Here is a 22842-nt window from a genome sequence, read left to right on the forward strand (position 1 = left end):
CCACTGCTTATTTATGTCCTTGCAAATTTGTGTCTTTAATTATGAGTATACAGTAACGCTTTCTTTTAATGAACATGAGTATATTGGTTACTTTCATGTTAATAGTCTGTAAAGAATAACACTTTTTTTAATCGGCGGTTTATTATGGACCTCTTTCATGTATTAAATTAGAATGTAATTAGAAAAGTTGATTGTCCAATATTTTGATAGTCATTTTCCTTGGATTATCAATATAAATTTTATATTCATAATTTTATCCTCTATGTATGTTTTTGAATTCATCCGTTAACAAATAGTACCAAAGCAAATATTTTAGTCTTTCTATATGTGCTTAGTATATGTTTTCGTTTGTGCATGTTCTTGTACATACAAAAATTTGTTGGTGGGAATAAGTTTAACTAAAAATATTTAAAGGCATTTTGCATTATTTGTTAAGGGATGATAAAACAGTATAAGTTTGACAAATAAAACAAATCGTTAATTTTGTTTTGATATTCAGAAACTACAAATGATAATTTTTATCATAATACTTTAGATATTCATATCATTTACTTTTTGCATACATTAATCTCCTTAACGATCCACATTGTTTATAATGAAGTTCTATTTTACGTTCTTACGAGTGAAAGAAAAAAATATTTCTTTAATAGATATTCCATATGAATTATAAATCCACTATTATCTACGGTAGTCTATAGACATATAGGGGCTTTTCTCTTAATTTTATCTTACTTGACCCAAATTCCACTAAGAATCATGATGGCGTCGGACACCGCTGTCAGATAAGCCAACCAAAATACTTAATTAAATTCTCATTTAAAAATTTTGAAAATTATGATTTTTCCTTCAATTTTACCAGTAAAAGATAATTGTTTCAATTCAAATATGAAAGCTAGGAAGTTAATACAAGATACTCCATAATCATCCTAGAACCCGGTGTCAAAGTGCATGAGCATTTACTAGAGAATGTAATAAAATACAGTAACTGTCCGGAATACAAGTGGACAGAAATGAATAACACAGTAAAATACTCTGAAGGGGACTCTGCTGGCTGCAGGTCGTCTCGATAAATGCAGCTCACCCAAGTCTCTGTATCAACCATGCCGCTATGCCACTAGCCACACTCGAACCTGTGCAACAAAAATACATAGCAAGTGTAGTATGAGTACGAAAACAATGTGTACCCAATGAGCATCCCGTCTAATCTCAAAGAAGTAGAGACGAGAGTTCGACTTTGACACTTACTAATGGTCCAATAATGATACGTCCATAATATAATATATCGAGGATTTTCATAACAGGATTGTAATTCAATAGAATGAAACAAGTAAACAATTCTTTCTTTTATAGGAAATTCCCAAATTCTTTTTCATCATTTATGCATTTATTCTCAAGTCAGGGAGAGCAAATATCAATATCTATAAATCCAAAGGCAAGCAATACAAGCATGTGCAAATCATGCCGAGGTCGTACGGCCCGATCCAATAATATTTAAACTGTGCACTGCCAGAGGGTCGAATGTCGCGAACCATAGATGCATCTATTTAATCTACCGAGGCGTTCGGCCCATTCCACAATAGATAAACACATTCAAACAGTCAAATCAAGAATTCATCAAGGAACATTCAGGAAAAGGCAAGCTTCTCTTTTAAAAAGTTAAGAAATGATGTCTAGCCTTTTAAAAAAAAATATTTATACGTTCGATATGTTTTAAGCATTTTTAAGTTGACAACAAGGTTGCAATATTACAAGTAAAGCATGCTTTTGGACCCTAGACTTCCCGGATTTAAGCATAATAGTATCTACACACGGACTCTCGTCACCTCGTGCGTGCGTAGCCCCCACAAATAGGAGACATATCTAATTAATTCACCTATGGGGACAATTCCCTCTTACAAGGTTAGAAAGGAGACTCACCTCGCTCTGAATATCCATAACCGGCATTCCACGCCCTTCCGAAGACTCGAATCAATGCACAATGCTCCAAAACTAGCCAATAATTATGCAAATCCATTAATATATGTTCAATTACTCGTTACAATCCTATTTATAGCAATTCCTAACCCCGATCAAAAGTTGACAAAATTGCCCTCGGGCCCACGTGCCCGGATTCCGAAATTTTTCGAAAATAAAGTTTATCCATCAACTCACGAACTCAAATATGTGATTTTCTCCTAATTTCATACCCAAAATCATGGTCAAATTCCAAGAATACGAATTTTCTAGATTTCCCCTCAAACCCTAAGTTTTTTACCAAATTTTCATGCTCAAATCCGCACATAATCAATGTATTTAACTCAAGATAGGTGGGATTAGCTTACCTTGTCGTTGATGCTGAAAAACCCCACATGAAGCTCCCTAAAATCATCCACACCAAATGAAAAATGGGGGAAAATGACCAACCCCCAAATTTTTTAAAGATCTTACTGCCTCCAGCACTTCCGCACCTGCGATCACCCGACTGCTTCTACGGTTTCGCATGTGCAGCCCCACTACTGCATCTACGGTCCTTCCCAGGCCCCCTATTTTCGCTTCTGCGCTCCTTCTTCCGCAGGTGCGGTCCCGCTTCTGCGGCGACTTGACCACATCTGCAGTCCCAGCCTTCTCCCTTCTCCATCGCACCTTCCGGTCAAACTTCTCAAAAACCTTTATATTTCTATCTTTAGCCAAATGACTCCAAAATGACCCACGGACCTCCGAATTCACTTCTGATCGCGCTTCCAACTCCAGAATCATCATACGGAGCTATTCCCAAACTCGGAATCCCAAACGGACATTGATAACCCTGAAATGCACTTCAACCCAAACTTATGAAATTCCTCCAAAATGCTAACTTCCACAATAGGCGCCAAAACATTCCCGGGTCTTCCAAAACCTGATACGGACATACTCCCAAGTCTGAAATCATCTTATGAATCTGTTGGAACCTTCAAATCCTGATTCCGAGGTCGTTTACTCAAAAATCCAATCTTAGCCAATTCTTTCAACTTAAATCTTCCGAAATGAGAATTCTCTTTCCAAATCAACTTTGAAATCCCCGAAATTCAATTCCAATCACGCGTACAAGTCATAATACCTGAAATGAAGCTACTTATGGCCTCAAACTGCTGAATGGCACGCTAGAGCTTAAAACCACCGGTCAGGTCGTTACATTCTCTCCCAATTAAACATACGTTCGTCCTCGAATGTGTTAAGAACTATGTTGGGGGGTTAAATGAAATCACTGTTTAACACTTCGAGCACCTACCCGTGCTACCATAACTCAGCTGGGCACCCTAGCTCAATCAATCTGAAGACATCCTTTTTCACCTAAGAAAATAAGCCTTAGAGCCCAATTCATACATCCGAAATTCTCTGCTAGGCCTATTCCAACATACGCTCATTGTATCAATAACTACCCGCAACACCAAAACATGAGTGCATACCTTAGCTGAATTCAAACCTTGCACCACTTTACTTACATGATCACAATAACATTCTCTGATCCAATTAGTCAAAATTCCACAAATTTGATGCTCCCATTGCACCTCATGACCTACATAGGTCTTGCTCTAACTCTTACAATACCGCCAAGATGGAAGAGCTGTGTAGAAATTCATACCCAACTATCGAATCAACAAATCATTGGGTCTATACTCCTGACAAGAACCATCACCTCATTCTGAACCAAATAATGGTCTTAGCTCCTTAATATACTTCATATAATCAGATTGCACTGATCCTCAATCCAATGATCTCATCTTACCCAGTACGAACCGCTCAGGCAAAAGCCACCCTGGACATGATCAAAAGTCTCATATGATGCCACAATGTGCCAATAGGCTATGAACTCGAACGTGACAAAAGGAAAATGAACTCTGGAAGGAACTACTCAACTCACGCACTAATATGGACTTTCCTTAGAAAATAGGAAACAAGGCATACAAAAATAGCATATAGAAAACTGTACTCAACATCACACTATTGCGGCGTGCAACCCGATTCAAATAACATAGCCATGGCGGCATGACACCCGATCCACACATAGAATTCACATAAGGAGATATACATCGAGCTAAATTGCTCATTACAATAAAATACCGAATATCGATCACAAGCACGCTAACTGTGTAATACCATCCCTGGGAGACATATAGTGACATAGGCTACAAAACTCAAGCACAACTGAGGTGCGATATATGTTCTGAAGCTAAAGATCCATTCTGCTCACATATCACCATCGCTACACGGAACCTTAATACATAAGAAAATTATCGAGTTGTTCACAACTCACGCGGCACAATATAGCATTACATGAAATAGCCGACGACGAAATAACACCCCATGTCTGAATACTCTGCCATAAGGAGCGCTATGCTGAAATGAATGAACACATTCGGCCTGATATAAGGCCCATATTCAGATTTAAATCTATTCGCAGGCCTCAAGCTGATTCTAATCGCACTGAACTAGGCTAATAACCTCTCAAAGGTCCAAAATAACTCCCCTTTTCTCATATAACACAAGAACAACCATCATAACCAGAGTAATCATCCACAGTCCACAACCCAATGGACCGAGTGCCCTCCAAGCATCAATTCTTAACGTCATCACCACAATCTCCATACTTGGTTTAACTCTTCAATCAATCAAGTGATTATATGTCACACTTATATAACCTTCTCGTGGGGCATGCTCCCACAACCTTCTGTGACATATAACAGGTATGTACATCCAAACCACCGGCCGCACTAACGCTGAAAAGCAATCAAGAATCCTTAACCAGAATGCAAAGCCTTTTTCACAAAACACCGATCTCAGGTGACGCTGAAGACAATACCAACTTACTTTAGACATCGAAACTCCTTTCCTGCTCATCCGAGCTCGTGACATCCTTGTCAACACCGAACTGCAACCTTGATCCTCAATTCAAATTCCATACCACTCCCTGCACCCATCATGCCAATATATGATAGAACACGATTTTCATCATAACTCCGGAACCACTAATAGATTAACATTTCAGCATATAAAAACCTTTCACTTAACTCACTTCAGGAGAACCATAGCACACACAAGTGAATTCTCATAACCGTAAAAATATGCAAATCTCTAAGTAGTGGTCTAAGCCACCATAGCCTTTCCAGGATCCGCCTACACATAACAGGCCATAATAGTAGAATACTTCTAAATAACATCAATTACGGCGACCGACAAACCTCACACGTACCATCACAAATCACTTGCATAACTTGATCACGCTGAAGGAACTGATCACTACCACCAATATGCCAATTCAACTATGGCTAGCCAATCTATCTTCGTCCAATTTATCCTTGATTGCCTTTGAAATATTAATAACACCATTCAACACATAGCTCACCCCATCCGTACTCATCCCGAGTGACCTTCAATCATAAGACCATGTTGTCTCAAATTTCACGAACTATTTCATACCTCCCAAATGTTACACAGGGAATGACCCTCCTATGGAAATCACTTTATGACATCTTCCAACGCTGCTGCATGGGGTACAATCACTATGACATCAATAACCCATTCTGAGTCTAAGCTCACTCTCTAGCTGCACAAGTCCATTCACCCCTCGTGGACATCAATTAGATGTGCGGCAACATCCTTCCAATTCAAAGTTATGTTGTATCCTTCTTCATTTTAAGCAGCTCTTTTCTGTTATATCAAATCTCCTGCCGCATAATAGCCCATGCTCCAAATTAAATCCGTAGGCCCCAATCACCAATCTCTAAAATTCCCAAATCATTCTAAACTCTCCTCAAGGTGCGTGGTCATCCTACCACCAAGCCCATATGCAACTTCGCCACTCTCCCACTTTGGCGAAACTCACCCTTTTAATCGACTACTCAACCCTTGCTTCTTATAACTGGCCTTCTAGAAAATTTAACCACCGCCTGACACTTCCCACATGTACTTCCTCATCCTTTGCTACTTAGTTGTTGCCTTAAATAAAATCTATCTTCGTAGAACTTGAACCCACGAATCGCTTCTAACTTTAAACCTTTCTGAAGATCATCTTTCTCGAGCCGTCAACATTAGAAACACCGATTCAATCCTGAACCACCACACCCCGCGATCTCTGATAGCCATTTCTCCAATATTATTTTACAATATCTTGCCCCAAAGGCGAATTGCAGAAGACCATAACACCGGCGAACTAAACACATTCAATCGAGGATGACGATACCACGTCGCGGATGAAAATTCCACCACACTTAAAAACACCAAGTCTCGTTACTCCATCAATTGATCCAAATCTGGACATTCATAGGCCAATTGCTTTCCCAGCCCCCAGAGATGAAATACCGAATCTCAGAATCATGCACTGAGAGAACTCCCTTCCAAATCATTCACTACCCCACATATAGGCAAGTATCCTATTATCATGTCGATACTGTGCGATAACCAATCATGAGCAATCATAGCGATCTGTGAATAGTCTCAAATCTCTCAGGAGTACTGTTACTAAGGTGAAATGACAAGATATCCTCCCTCAAGGCAACGACAATAGCCCAATCAACAATACCGGAAGAAACATCCCGCACCACATCAGTAGTGCCATTACAATTCTTCAATTTTCGATTTATAACCAGCGGTTTGCGTCGCGTAAGATTAAGTAGGAAGGAAACAAGGGCATAAGCCTCGAGGAATCAAATCGCACGATGAGAAATCAAGAAGGAAAGTACTCTTAACAGCCCTGTAGCCTCCCGAAGATAAGTACAGACGTCTCTGTACTGATCCGTGAGACTCTACTAGACTTGCTCATGACTCGTAAGACCTAAGAGAACTTAGTGCTCTGATACCATGTGTCACGACCCAAATGCCACTAAGGGTCGTGATGGCGCTAGACACCGCTGTCAGACAAGCCAACCAAAATACTTAATTAAATTCTCGTTTAAAATTTTTGAAAATAATGATTTTTTCTTCAATTTTACCAATAAAAATAATCGTTTCAAATAAAATATGAATATTAGGAAGTTAATACAAGATACCCCATAATAATCCTAGAACTCGGTGTCATAAGTGCATGAGCATTTACTAGAGAATGCAATAAAATACAAAAACTGTCCGGAATACAAGTGGACAGAAATGAATAACACAGTAAAATACTCTGAATGGAACTCTGCTGGCTGCGGGTCATCTCAATAAATGCACAAGTCTCCATATCAACAATGCCGCTATGCCACTAAGCCACTAGCCTCACTCGAACCTGTGCAACAAAAATGCACAGTATGTGTAGTATGAGTTCGAAAACAACGTGTACCCAATGAGTATCCCGTCTAATCTCGAAGAAGTAGAGACGAGAGGTCGACTTCGACACTTACTAATGGTCCAATAATGATACGTCCATAATATAATAAATCGAGGATTTTCATAACAGGATTGTAATTCAATAGAATGAAACAAGTAAACAATTCTTTCTTTTATAGGAAATTCCCAAATTTCTTTTCATCATTTATACATTTATTCTCAAGTCATGGAGAGCAAATATCAACATCTATAAATCTTAAGGCAAGCAATACAAGCATGCGTAAATCTTGCCGAGGTCGTACGGCCTGATCCAACAATATTTAAACTGTGCACTACCAGAGGGTTGAATGGCGCGAATCATAGATGCATCTATTTAATCTACCTAGGCGTTCGGCCCGTTCCACAATAGATAAACACATTCAAACAGTCAGATTAAGAATTCATCAAGGAGCAATTACTCAGGAAAAGGCAAGCTTCTCTTTTAAAAATTAAGAAATGATGTCTAGCCTTTTAAAAAAATTTATTTAAACATTCGATATGTTTTAAGCCTGTTTAAGTTGAGAACAAGGTTGCAATATTACAAGTAAAGCATGCTTTTGGGCCCTAGACTACCCGGACTTAAGCATAATAGTAGCTATGCACGGACTCTCGTTACCTCGTGCATACGTAGCTCCCACAAATAGGAGGACATATCTAATTAATTCACCTATGGGGATAATTCCCTTTTACAAGGTTAGAAAGGAGACTCGCATTGCTCCGAAGATCCATAACCGGCATTCCACACCTTTCCGAAGACTCGAATCGATGCACAATGCTCCAAAACTAGCCAATAATTATGCAAATTCATTAATATATGTTCAATTACTCATTACAATCCTATTTATAGCAATTCCTAACCCCGATCGAAAAGTTGACAAAATTTCCCTCAAACCCACATGCCCAAATTCCGAAATTTTTTGAAGATAAAGTTTACCCATGAACTCATGAACTCAAATATGTGATTTTCTCCTAATTTCATACCCAAAATCATGGTCAAATTCCAAGAATACGAATTTTCTAGGTTTCCCCTCAAACCCTAAGTTTTTTACCAAATTTTCATGCTCAAATCCGCACATAACTAATGTATTTAACTCAAAATAGGTGGGGTTAGCTTACCTTGTCGTTAATGATGAAAAACCCTACATAAAGCTCCCCAAAATTGTCCACACCAAATGAAAAATGGGGGAAAATGACCAACCTACCGAGTTTTTAAAGATCTTACTACCTCCTGCACTTCCGCATCTGCGGTCACCTGACCGCTTCTGCGGTTTCGCAGGTGCGGCCCCACTACCGCATCTGTGGTCCTTCCCAGGCCCCTTATTTCTGCTTTTGCGCTCCTTCTTCCCGCTTTTGCGGCGATTTGACCGCATCTGCGGTCCCAGCCTTCTCCCTTCTCCACCGCATCTGCGCCCCTTTGGCCGCTTTTGCGGCTCCGCACCTACGGCCAATTCTTCGCAGGTGCGATTATACCAGATATCAGCTACTTCAGTTATTCTTCCAAATTCTAATTCGATCTGTTAACCATCCGGAATCCATCCGAGGCCCCTAGGACCCCGTCCAATCATACCAACCAGTCCCATAACATATTAAGGACTTGCTCGAGGTCTCAAATCACATCAGACATCGCTAAAATCGTGAATCAACCTCCAATCCAAGCTTAATGAACTTTAGAACTTCAAACTTCTACATTCGATGTCGAAACCTATCAAATCACGTCCGATTGACCTCAAATTTTGCACACAAGCCATATTCGACATTACGGACCTGCTCCAACTTTTAAAATTGGAACCAATTCCGATATCAAAAAGTTCACTTCTGGTCAAACTTCTCAAAAACCTTCAAATTTCTATATTTAGCCAAATGACTCCAAAATGACCCACAGACCTCCGAATTCACTTTCGACCGCGCTCCCAACTCCAGAATCACCATACAGAACTATTCCCGGACTCGGAATCCCAAACGGACATTGATAACCCTGAAATGCACTTCAACCCAAACTTATGGAATTCCTCCAAAATGCTAACTTCTACAATAGGCGCCAAAACGTTCCCGGGTCTTCCAAAACCTGATCCGTACATATGCCCAAGTCCGAAATCATCATACGAACCTGCTGGAATATTCGAATCCCGATTCCGAGATCGTTTACTCAAAAATTCAATCTTAGCCAATTCTTTCAACTTAAAGCTTTCGAAATGAGAATTCTCTTTCCAAATCAACTCCGAATTCCCCGAAATTCAATTCCGACCATGCATACAAGTCATAATATCTGAAATGAAGCTGTTCATGGCCTCAAACTGCTGAATGGCGCGCTAGAGCTTAAAACGACCGGTCGGGTCGTTACATTACTTGATTACCTAAATTTTATTTAGTAAATAAAAACGACTCATTATCCAATTCAATCCTTCGTATCTACAAATTAGAATATAATTAACACACTTATATATATATATATATATATATATATATATATATTAATAGGTGTACTGAAGAAGACAAAAAATTTGTGCAAGATGTGTTGAGTTTTTTAGGTAAAGTGTGAACAGAAAATGGAGGGAATTTGAAATGATTCCTTTTTACAACGGAACATTGTCCCTCAATGGAAAGAAAGAGAAAGATGGGTGTTCCTCAAGAAAACTGTCATCATTGAGTCAATTCCCCCTTTTTCCCATTTAGCCTTTTCTTTCATAAACATTAATACTCCTAATAGTTTGATCATACATATTAAAGTTTTGAAAGCGTCTTTTCATATTTGAAAAAAATATATAATGTTAACCAAAAAAATTCATTTTACGATTGTTAACTGTAGATACTGATAACTTATTCATTTGAAATTATTATGTTTGGACAATAATTGGTTGAAGTTTGAAAAATTTGTAATCTCCATTAAATTTGAAGTTGGAATTATTTGACATGAATTTCACTTAGAGAAAAAGTTAGAACTTTTGTGAGGGAAACATTACATATCCTTTGAGATATTCAAACAAAACTTTTAGGTTCAAAGTTTTTTATTTAAAATTAAAATAATAGATAAAATTATAAATTAAATATTTAACTGCAAATAATGTATCTCCAAATGCCCTTATAACTAAAGAAATTCTTAAAGTATGCATGATAAAAATTCGGTATATTGTAATACAAAATTTATAATAATAATATGAGATAAACGTGCAGCGCACGTTCAGAGAGACTAGTGTAAATAAATGCTTATACTATCATTAAATTTTAACTTGTTCAATAGAGATAATGTATTTTATTTTTTTTAAATGATCTTTGAGGCAACTTGATAAAAAAAAATTCTTTATACTGAATCAAAGTTAATTCTACTTCTTTTTCCAAGAAAAAGAAAACCGTTGAATACTTTCTTTAGACAAAAAAAACGTCCAGTACTTCATTTAGAATATTGGGATTTTCAAATAATGTTCTTATCTTAAGTAGCATAAAAATATTGCGATAAGATTTAGTTACAACTTACAATATTGCATGTTTTTGAGCCGAGGGTCTCCTGGAAACAGTCTCTCTACCCTTCGGGGTAGGGGTAAGGTCTGCGTACATATTACCCTCCCCAGACCTCACTTGTGGGATTATACTGGGTCGTTGTTGTTGTTGTTGTTGTTGTTACAATATTGCATGTGTCGTCATACTGACATACATTTTTCGTGTATGTGTTTGAACTATTAATAGCAGTGAATTTGTTTGAAATCGTTGGGAAGTACTAAATTAACATCTATGCTACAACTATTCCTTGTGTTCCTGCGGGCGGAGCTAGCATGTGAGATAGGGTTTGGCTGATTTTAGTAGTTTTGATTTAAGTATTGTATTTCTCTTAATAAATTCATTAAATATGTACAAATTATTAATTTAAAATTCAGTAACTTAAACATGCTACAACTCCGACCTCATAAATTTTCAATCTTAGCTCAGCCTTCGTATGTTCCAACCTTTTTCTCCAGAATTGCACTCACTTGAGAATCGTTTTGATGGCGCATTCGACTCTCCCTTCCAGCAGGGGCGGGTTTATAGGATTATTTATGGGGCATGTGAACCCATGACATTTTCGCTAAATTATGTATTTTATGCATGTACTTTTTAGAATTAGTTTTATATCTATCGGCACCCATGCTCTGCACCTGGTTGAATATTGAGTTATTTACTCCAAAAATTAGGGATCAATTCCCATTTGATACCTTTTTTCTTCTTTCTTTAGTGGTACACCCATATTTAAAAATTCTAGATCTGTCTCTGCCTTTGAGCTGTTTGGTCAAGTATAAACTATATAGTAAACAGATAATTAAGCAGCTAAAATAATTTGCTTATAACAATTTGGGGACTATAATAATTTGCAGGTCTTACATGCCATACACTAACATTAAACTATAATAAAAAAGATTTAATCCGACGTGTGGACCAGTTCTTCACCTAGTCAATCGAATCAATTGGAAAACACATATATTATTACCCTACATCTGGATCATCATAATAAATTAAAATCTCATAGTCATGGACGGAGCTAGCATAGGATTTGCGGGTTCGGCCGAATCCAATAAATTTAGCCCAAAACCTATATTTGTCTTAAAAATTTCATTAAATATGTAAAAATTATTATTTTAGAACCCAATAACATAAACGAACTAGAATTCCCAACCCACAAGCTTCAAATCACGGCTTCACCTCTGCTCATAGTATGAGACTAATTTATTTCTGTTTTTTCTTATTCTATTTAGATCCGCTAACTTCATGCCTCATTTATTTTTTTTTAAGATTAAGACGCCTGAATCTGAATATACATATGAATATTAAGATTAAAATATTTAAATCTGAATATACATCTGAATATTAAGATGTGTATTAAGATCTGAATACTAAATAATTAAGACTGTTTATTTTTAACATCCGAATGCACTACTAGAAATCATGTAATAAACGACCATAAAAACCGACCAACGTTTGTCGGTTTTGGCAAATTACCGACCAAAACACGTCCAAGCACGCTTGGTCACGATTTTGGTGGTCGTTTTAGTATACAGACCAAGGTTGGTCGCTAATGTTACACCCCATATTTTCGTACGTAAAAATATGACATAAGCAAATTAGTGAATGCTCGGAAATTTACATCCCGTTTTTCGTACGTTAAAGTTTCGTCGTAAGTTAATCAATGTAAGTTCGGGAATGAGATTATAAGCATTATGCTATTTCAAACAAGTGATGACTGAATTCGTGAAGTTGAGAGGATAAGCAAGTCGAAGAAAATGAATTTCGTCGAGGTTTGACATTTTGGGATAAAATACGGCCCGAGCTAAAATATCCGGTATTTATGGACTAGTACCATACAAGGTACCCCATGGCCATGATAGTAAGGTGTATAAAGTGTATTAAAAGTGAATAGTATTTTAAGTAATTTAAAATAATTCTTAATTATGTGGGTAATCAATTAATTATTAGTTTAATGGGAGATTAACCATGTAATTAAGGATTTGTGGATAATTGTAGGTAGGGACAAAGCCCCACACGTGGCAGCAAATGGAGGAAGATTTGATAAGTGACTCTTAACTTTACACAGTTAAAAGGATACATGGATAATGTCCTAAGTCATTCCTTGCAACACGTAGAAAGGGATGTTGTATTTGTCATCCCTACACTTATCTTCAATTAATATAAAGATTCATTTGGTAAAGGAGTTGTATAAGAAGGAAAATGAATAGGGATAAACCTAGGCACAACATATAGTTCTGTTGGGGTGGTTAAATGATAAGAGTTTAAAAATCATACCAAATGACCAAGGCAACAGAACAACACCTATCTAATGTTGCTTTTACTGATACTGAGCGTTTAATTAGTGATGCAGCCAAGAATCAAGTAGTTATGAATCCATACGACACAGTTGTTGATGCTAAACGTTTAATTGGTCGTAGATTTACTGACCCTTCTGTTCAAAGTGACATGAAATTGTGGCCTTTCAAAGCTTTATCAGGTATGTTAAGGCTATCTCTTCTTTCTTTTTGGCATGATCCAAATAATACAAATAAAACGAGCAAAATACGCAACTTTTATAAGTTACTCTATTCATAGAAATACTAGGGGTATCTATATTTTTTATTCCCCATGTGAATTATTATTATATCTTCTTTTCATGGGATTCAAAAAAATACGTATTTGATACAGTTTAGCTGAAAGGTATATTGATTTTTATGGCATTCCGAAAAAATCTTAGTAACGTATTTCTTATGCATTTCATGCATTTATACATGTACATTGACCCATGACCAGATGGCGTTATATAAGCGTATATATATGTATATATATGTATATGAGATATGGGAAAGATTATGGCGTTATATACGCACCACCACCTAATCAGATGGTATACGTTGATGATTTTGCCAAGAGTGGCCGAGATGATATGATGGATGCCCTCAGAGGCCTGATGATGTTATGAAACATGTACCTATGCACGACATGATATCCATACACATATGCATGACATTATAAGTATTTCATGATTTACAAAGTTATCCAGACTTACAGGTTGAGTCATTTACTCTATGTTTCTTCCATGTATGTTATGTACTTATTTATGTGCCTTATATACCCGGTATATTATTCATACTGACGTCCCTTTTTCCTTGGGGACGCTGCGTTTCATGAATGCATGTCCCGATAGACAAGTCGAGAGCCCTCCAAGTAGGCTATCAGCTCAGCGGAAGATGTTGGTGCGCTCCATTTGCTTCGGAGTTAATTGATTGGTTAGTATGATTTAGACAGGTATTGTTTGGTATGGTCGGACTCTGTTCCGACCGTTATAAAAATTATGTATTCTTAGAGGCTTGTTGATAGATGTCGTGCACGTAAAAGATTGTATGGCCTTGTCGGCCCATGTTCAGTACACGAGTGGCTATTTTGGTCTTAAAGGCCCGTACTTCACATGTATAAGTTTGTATTCCCTCATGCTTTGCTCCGGTTCATTTACCTATGATAAAATGATATGAAAGATACGTTACGTTGGTACTCGATTAAGTAAGGTACCGGGTTCCAGTCGCGGCTCATCGGTTTGGGTCGTGACAGCTAATTACCGATCAAGGTTGGTCGCAAAGGTAAAAGGACCAACTGTACAATTTAAAGCACATACCGAACAACTTTGTTCGGTAAAATATTTTAATAATTTAATTTTACCGATCAAAGTTGGTCGATGTATTTAAATTACATTATTTTATTAATTATTAAAATTTAAAAATTAGCGACCAAAGTTGCTCGGTAAAGTAATATATATATATTTTAAGAAAAATTATAATTTAACCATACCGACCAACTTTGGTCGGTAAAGTTGAAATCTGGGTAATCCTTGTTCATTAACCGACCAACTTTGGTCGCTAATTTTTAATTTTTTTTTAAACTTTAGCGACCAACCTTGGTCGCTAATCACCAGAAATTATTTATTTAATTAGAAACCGACCAACTTTGGTCGATTTTTAGGTTTTACTTTTGGCATAAAATACCTATTTTGGCAGCTACACCACCTGCCAACATACCAAAATCCCACAACAACAACATCACAATTCAATAAATACATTAAAACTAACAAATTAAAGTTCAATAGAACTAAAAAATCCAAAACCAAGTTAAAACTTATTACAACTAGTTCAAAACCGTTTCTATTTGTCTAGTTCAAAGTACATAAAAGTCAAGGAGTATTTTGTACAACATCATCATCACCGTCTGATGAACTTTCATCTAAAAGACAGTGTCGAGAAGGGTCTTGTGGAGGATGGGAAGAACGACCAAGGGGAGGACAGGAGGAACGATCACAGGAAAGATGGAAGGAAAGCCCACGTTCAAGTCGAGCCTCTGGAGATGAATCACGAGACCGGGGCAACGAAAAAACTCCAGTAGATAGGAGAGTTCTGATCTGAGCTTGCATACCAAGGAACTGAGCATCTCTAACCCTTTCTCTTTCCTTGGCCGCTTCTAGCTCGGACGTGAGCTTTGTCACAGTCTCCCGCATAACGGAGAGGCTCTCCCCATCAAGTTGCTCACCTTGCGAGGAAGTTCCTATTTCTTGCATTCCACACTTATAGCGATGGAATTTCTTAGTAGGAAGCCTGTCACGACCCGGATTTCCCACCCTCGGGAGTGATGGCGCCTATTCATGAAAGCTAGGCAAGCCAACTAGTAGGGTTCTACCCAGTAACACTCAATCCCAAACAGTTATAAATAGAAACTAAAGTTAAACAGATGATAAATATGGAAGAGTTATAACATGATCAAACAATCCAATACAAGTCTACCCATGGATCTGCTGTCACAACTTCACAAACATCTACGAGTTACTACAAATACTGGTCTGAAAAGAAAGTACAATTGTTCTCGAAAAAGAAAGGAGACAACAGAAAGCTAAAATAAGGAAGGGGGACTTCAGGCTCTGCAGACGCCAGCAGATCTACCTTGGTCTCCCTGGACTAAAGGAAGTTACCTCAGCTACTCAACGGGTCCAGTACCGAGATCTGCACAAAAGAGTACAGAGTGTAGTATCAGTACAATCGACCCCATGTACTGAGTAAGTGTCGAGCCTAACCTCGGCGAAGTAGTAATGAGGCTAGGACATGACAGTCATATATACCTGTGCAGTTAAATCATGTACAAACAGAAACATAGTAACAGAAATCAACAGAATAAGGTGGGGAAGGGACATGCTGCGGGGATTAATAGATTCTAATAATAATCCAATAAAGAAGCATTAATAACGAAGCATAATGAACATCATATCTATATCAATAGGAATAATGAAATAGTAACACGTGCACGACATCACCCTTCGTGCTTTTACTCTCATCCTCACATATGAAACAAACAGAACAGCATGGCATCACCCTTCGTGCATTACCTCACATAATCATGACACATCATCACCCTTCGTGTATTATTCCTCAAAATATCGGCACGGGATCACCCTTCATGCATTAACTCTCAAATCATGGCACGCCATTATCCTTCGTGCATTAACACTCATAATATCGTGCATGGCATCACCCTTCGTGCATTACGCTCATTCACAATATCATGCACGGCATCACCCTTCATGTTCTACACTCTTCCTCACCCAAATAATAGAAACAAGACGTCCCGTCAAGGGAAACAACAATATCAACAATAATATCCCGGCAAGGGAATCAACAATAACTAAATCTTTTTTTCAACAATTACTTTACAAGAATGAAACTCAACTTGTGCCAATTCTCAACAATAGTCAATTACCAAGAACTTTGACAAGCTTTGTTCAACATTAATAATCATCAATTTGAGCATGATCGATACATAATAGAGTCACAAAAATCATGATATAAGACTCATGGGCATGCTTGACACTAATGTATAGATACTCATCACCACATCTATACGTCGTACTCGATGCTAACACATAGAAAATAAGACTACAACTCATATTCCCTCAAGCTAAGGTTAGGCCAAACGCTTACCTCGATTCCACGGACAAGATTAAGCCTCAACTACCGCTTTACCTCTTGGTTCCACTTCCAATTCGATTGTATCTAGTCACAATTTACTTAATGATATCAATAAATGCTAAATAAACCAATTCTAATGCATGAAAATAGGTTTCCCATTGTTTTTCCCAAAAAGTCAAAAATCGACCCCGGGCCCACTTGGTTAAAACTTAAAGTTCAAACCAAAACCCGATCACCCATTCACTCACGAACTCAAATATGTAATTAGTTTTGAAATCGGACCTCAAATCGAGATCCAAATCCCCAAAATTTGAAAACCCTAACTTCTACACAAAAACACCCAATTTCCCATGAAAAACCCTAGATTTTGAAGTGAAATCATGTAAAAAGATGCTATAGATTAAAGAAAATAAGTTAGAAGTTGTTTACCTATGATATTGGGAAGAACCTTTTTTTAGAAAATCGATCAAGAGAGCTTAGGGTTTGAAAGAGTTTGAAAATGAGGAAAATCCCGTCTAAGTTGAAATTTACACAGGCGCAGTTATCGAATTTGCGATGACAGGTTCGCAAATGCGAACTCGCAAATGCGGCCTAGGCTTCGCAAATGCGAAGGTAGGCCTGCCATGCTCCCTTCGCAATTGCGAACAATTAGTCGCAATTGTGATGACTGACCTCCCCTGATGACGTCGCAATTGCGAAGGGGAAGATCGCAAATGCGATCAAATGTTGGCCAGACTTCCTCACAATTGCGATGAAGTCCTCGCAATTCCATAGGCCTGATAGGCTCTTGCGACATCTGACCTCGCAATTGCGAGATCAAAGACTACAACACATACTAGACGAAAAATCTGAAACTTCCTAAGTCCAATTCACCCCAGCCTATCCAAAACTCATCTGAGACCTCGGGGCTCCAAACCAAACATGCACGCAAGTCCAAAAATATCATACGTACTTGCTCATGCGATCAAATCATCAAAATAACATCAACAACTACGAATTTAACCTCAAAGTCATGAAATCACTTAAGAACATTGCAATTTCCATTTTCTCAACTATAGGTCCGATTTATAACAAACCAATTTCGATTCTTAGCAATTTTCATAGATTCAACTTGATTATTATTTTAAACTTGTACCAGGCTCCGTAACCAAGATACGGGCCCGATACCATCAAGAAAATGCATCATTTCACTTCCAAAAATCTTTATATTTTCCAGCAAACAATTTTTTTTAAAAATTCTTTTCTCGAGCTTGGGACTTTGGAATTCGATTTCGGCATACTCCCAAGTCCCATATTTTACTACGGACCCTACGGGACCATCTGATCACGGGTCCTGGTCCGTTTACCAAGAATGTTGACCAAAGTCAACTTTAACCAATTTTAAAGGCCAAATTTATTATTTTTCTAAAATTTCACGTAAACACGCCCGGACTGTGCACGTAAATCAAGGTAAGACAAAAAAGGTTTTCAAGGCTTCGGGGCGCAGATTTGACTTCTAAAATAAAAGATGACCTTTAGGGTCATCACAAAGGCCATTTTGGACCACCAGCAGACTCCATCCATATTCTTTCAACAACCTCGTTTGAAGGTTGGGTTGGCTCGCCCTATTCAATAGCTGGCTGAGTGCGGATGAATTCCTCCACGTTAGTTTGGTAGCGACCCTATACAAAAATTTGAATTGAATTAGTAGTTCAAAATTTATATAAAAGTAAATTAAAATACTTACAGAAAAGTGAAAGCTTACATATACAGTCGAGGCCCGGTGCTCGACCCACCTTTCTTGATTCATCTCTTTCTTCTTTTTTACAATATGTGTCTCCTTGAATAGATCATCATGGCATTGGATGCCCCAACTTCTTTTTTTGTAAACAAATTAATTTAGTTAATAAACAAAATAGATATACTTTGAAAATTAAAATAATTTAAGCAATTACGTACCAATCTTCTTTTTATTGTCCCTAGGCTAATCGTACTTCCAGTGTACAAAGAGCCTCCCTTCTCAGATGCACGAGCTTTCTTTCCTTTTTCGCTCTTCTCTAAGAACTTTGCAGTAAGCCATTGCCTTTGCAAATCATCCCATAAATTTTGAAGTAACCAGTAAGGCTTCTTGTTCTTTTTTCTAGCTTTGGAGAAAGTATGCGACAATCGCTTGCGAGCTTTATGATGAAAATTTGTAGCTACCTCCGCGCTATAGCGGCGTTCCCATACATACTTGCTTTGTATTTCAAAAGTTAAACATTATATGGAAATATCATAAATATGAATTATTAAACTGCTTAAAAGAACATTTATACCTTAAATTGATTGAAACTTTGCTCCTTCAGCGAGAATGGAAAATCAGTCTAAGTCACATAAGGGCCATCATAAAGCTTTCTGATGGCTTTGGTGATTATCCTCGTAGTCTTATTACTTAGGATGAACCTGCAAGTTAACAACAAAAACACATTAATATCTTAGTAAAAACTTTACAAAATAATAAACGCAAAAATAACAAATAACTCTTACACATCACCCTCAGGGACTGTGATGATCCTGCCATATTGATCATAATACAACTCCTCGTCATCATCAGCATCATCATCTGAAGCATGTATATCAGAGGCATGTGTGGACGGTGTAGGAGGGTCAGAGCTACTACCTCGCAGGTGAAAGCCTGAAATAGATGGAGTCGCTGATGAAGATGGTTGTGATCCCTATGACTATGACATAGCTGGATGGACCTCAAGTGGTTGTGATACTGATGGCTATGACCTGAGTAGCTGTGATCCATGTGGCTGTGACATGGATGGATGCGATGCAGATGGTTGCGATCCACGTGGTCGTGAGGCAGCTGGACTGTATGTCAGACGTATAATCCTATGGCCCTGTGATGAAACTCTTGGTCTCTGCATGAAGGTGTAGGGCTCGTGATGTTGTGGCAGCTCAGTATAGCTGTGGGGTGGAGGATAAGACATAGGCATCTCTGAAGAGGGTGGAAAAGATAGAGTATTATTTTCTACGCTCCTCTTTCCTTTCCTAACCTTTTCTCGACCCCGAGAACCAGTAGGGTCATTGTTACCTTGACCCTTGACTGTCATCTACATAATATAATATATATTTAGATTGAAACATATAAGAAACTAGCTATAAAACGAGAGTTATTTAAAAACTCAACTTTTTAAAGCTCATCGACGTATTGTTCCTCGTCTGAGAATTCTTCGTCCTCACTTGTTTGAGCTTCATCAGTTGATTATTCGTCCTCATTTTCTATAATTGTTACTTGATTTATATCAACTTCTTCCAATATGTGTCAAGATGTTCCAAATTATTTTCTAGCTGATCATCCACTATTTGGTGAACACTGGAGATATCGTTTTGATATGCAACATCTAACACATTCTCGACTTCCACCCTACCTACAGGCTTAGTTTCTATTACAACCCACCAATCGAACTTATTTCGCCGCAATGGATAAGGAGTATAATACACTTGCCTAACATTATGTGCAATTATGAAAGGATCATAGCGACCATACTCCCTCGTATGATTAACCTCAATTATGTTGTATTGGTTGTGTACTCTTCCTCTAATTGGATTTGGGTCAAACCACTTGCATCTAAAGAGTATCAATTTCTTATATGGCCAACCTGTATATTCTAGTTCTATTATTTTTTTGAGCACACCATAATAATCAATATCTCCAACTTGGTTGTCATCACCACCTTGAATCCACACCCCGTTGTTGTTTCTATATTTATTTTTAGAGCAATCCTCTGTATGGAACTTATAACCATTCACTACGTACTTAGACATTGTTGTGACCTCAAGCCCAGGTCCCCAAGATATATGTTTCAAAAATTGGTTTACACCATTATTTGGATTATTTAGCTAGATAGTATTTAAAAAATGCATAAGTTAGCATAACTTATAAACATTATTTACCTACATAGTGTTAGAACATTATCAAGATAAACATATAAATTGTTTGAACCACGTATCAAATCTCGTATATACAGTATCATGGCCAAATTGACCCACGAAGTGACTGTGACACATAAAATATTTTTAGTAGTTGTATCGATATGTAATCCTAGTGAATTTTATATTTTGATAACTAATAAATCAATACTTACTTGAGAAATGGTACAACTTCGGAACAGTTTAGCAACACACGAAGTGTAGCGGACTTGTACTCCATATTACTCAAACTTCTCTTTCTAACATCCTTAGAACATCGGCCTAGTTGATTGAATATGGACATTTCCAGATATAACGGATCATTCACACATTCGGCCATGTGCCTATTGGGCCTATTCCTAGAACATGGCACGTTACTCTCAAAATAATAAGAATAAAAATGAGGAGTTTCCTTTGCAAGATAAGCTTCGCATATAGATCCTTCAACCATATTCCTCTGCTTAACATATTATTTGCATTTTTCAATTGTCCTACATAATGTTATGTTAGCCAAGAACATTCAAATATAATAAAAAATTACATCAAACTTATAATATTACCTCTCAAAGGGATACGTCCATCTGCATTGAACATGCCCTCCAAGTCGTACCTCGTGTACAAGTTGGATTGAAAGGTGTTCCATCACATAAAAACCACATGGAAATATCTTTTCCATCTTACTAGAAGTTACACGAATGTTCGGAACCCTCCAGAGTAGGTTTTCTTCCCTTAATGTGGTAGAACACAAGTCTTTGAAAAAAAAACTAATCTCTGTGATGGGTTTCCATATTCTTTCAGGCAAACCACAAAATGCAATAGGCACTAAGGTCTCCATGAAAACATGACAGCCATGACTTTTCAAATGGCTCAACTCCCTCCCTCCATATCTACTTTTTTCTAAGATTCTACGCATAACCCTCAGGCATCTTCAATTTTGTAACCCAATCACAAATTTAGTCTTTCCTCCAAAGTGAATGTGTAACTTGCTTTGGGCTTGAACACCTTACCATTTTTTGATGTCTGCAAGTATAATTCAGGCCGCTTGCAATATTCTTGTAAGTCCATCTTAGCCTTCAGGTTATCCTTTGTCTTACCTTTAACATCCATCACTGTGTTGAAAAAATCACCAAAAAATAAACTCTTCTCAATATGCATGACATCAAGGTTGTGACGGAAAAGATTATCCTTCCAATAAGGCAACTCCCAAAATATACTCTGTTTTGTCCAATTATGAGTAACAATGTATCTGGGGAATCTATAAGGTGGAGCTTCAGTAACTTTACTGAAGTTCCGGATCCTCTCCCAAATTTCCTCACCTGAAAGTATCGGAGGTGGAGAATCATATTCTATTTTGTTCTTTTTGAATGCATTTTTCATCCTTCTAAACTCATGATCATGAGGCAAGAATTGACGATGACAATCAAACCATGATTGTTTTCGATCATATTTCAAAGTGAACGATTTACTATTTTCCATGCAGTAAGGACAAGCTAGCTTCCCATCAGTCATCCACCCCGACAACATTCCATATATATGAAAATCATTAATAGTCCACATTAAATTAGCATGCAAATTGAAATTCTGCATGGTTGATATGTCATATGTTTCAACACCACCATACCACAATTGTTTTAGCTCATTAATCAAAGATTGCAAATATACATCAATCAAATTTTTCGAATTACGTGGACCGAGGATAATATAATTTAAGAATATATATGGACTAGTCATGCACAACTCGGGTGGTAGATTATAAGGTGTAAGAAAGACAGGCCAACATAAATATGGTGTCGCAGATACAGAAAAAGGCGTGAATCCATCCGCACACAAACCTAACCGAATGTTCCTTGGTTCACTATCAAAATCTGGATATGTCCTATCAAAGTGCTTCCAAGCTTCTTCATCTGAAGGATGACACATAACACCAGGTGGTCTTCTATTTTCAAAGTGTCATCTCATATGTGGAGCAGAACTCGTCGACATATATAACCTCTTTAACCTAGGTATAAGAGGTAAATAATGCACCGCCTTGATAGCGACCATATTCCCGCTAGAAAGCCTCTTGAAACGAGGCTTTTCGCAAAATTTACAACTGTCTAAAGTTGCATCATCTTTATAATATAACATGCAACCATCTTCACAACAATCA

Source organism: Nicotiana sylvestris, chromosome 2, assembly GCF_000393655.2.
Source record: "Nicotiana sylvestris chromosome 2, ASM39365v2, whole genome shotgun sequence".
Taxonomy (NCBI): Eukaryota; Viridiplantae; Streptophyta; class Magnoliopsida; order Solanales; family Solanaceae; genus Nicotiana; species Nicotiana sylvestris.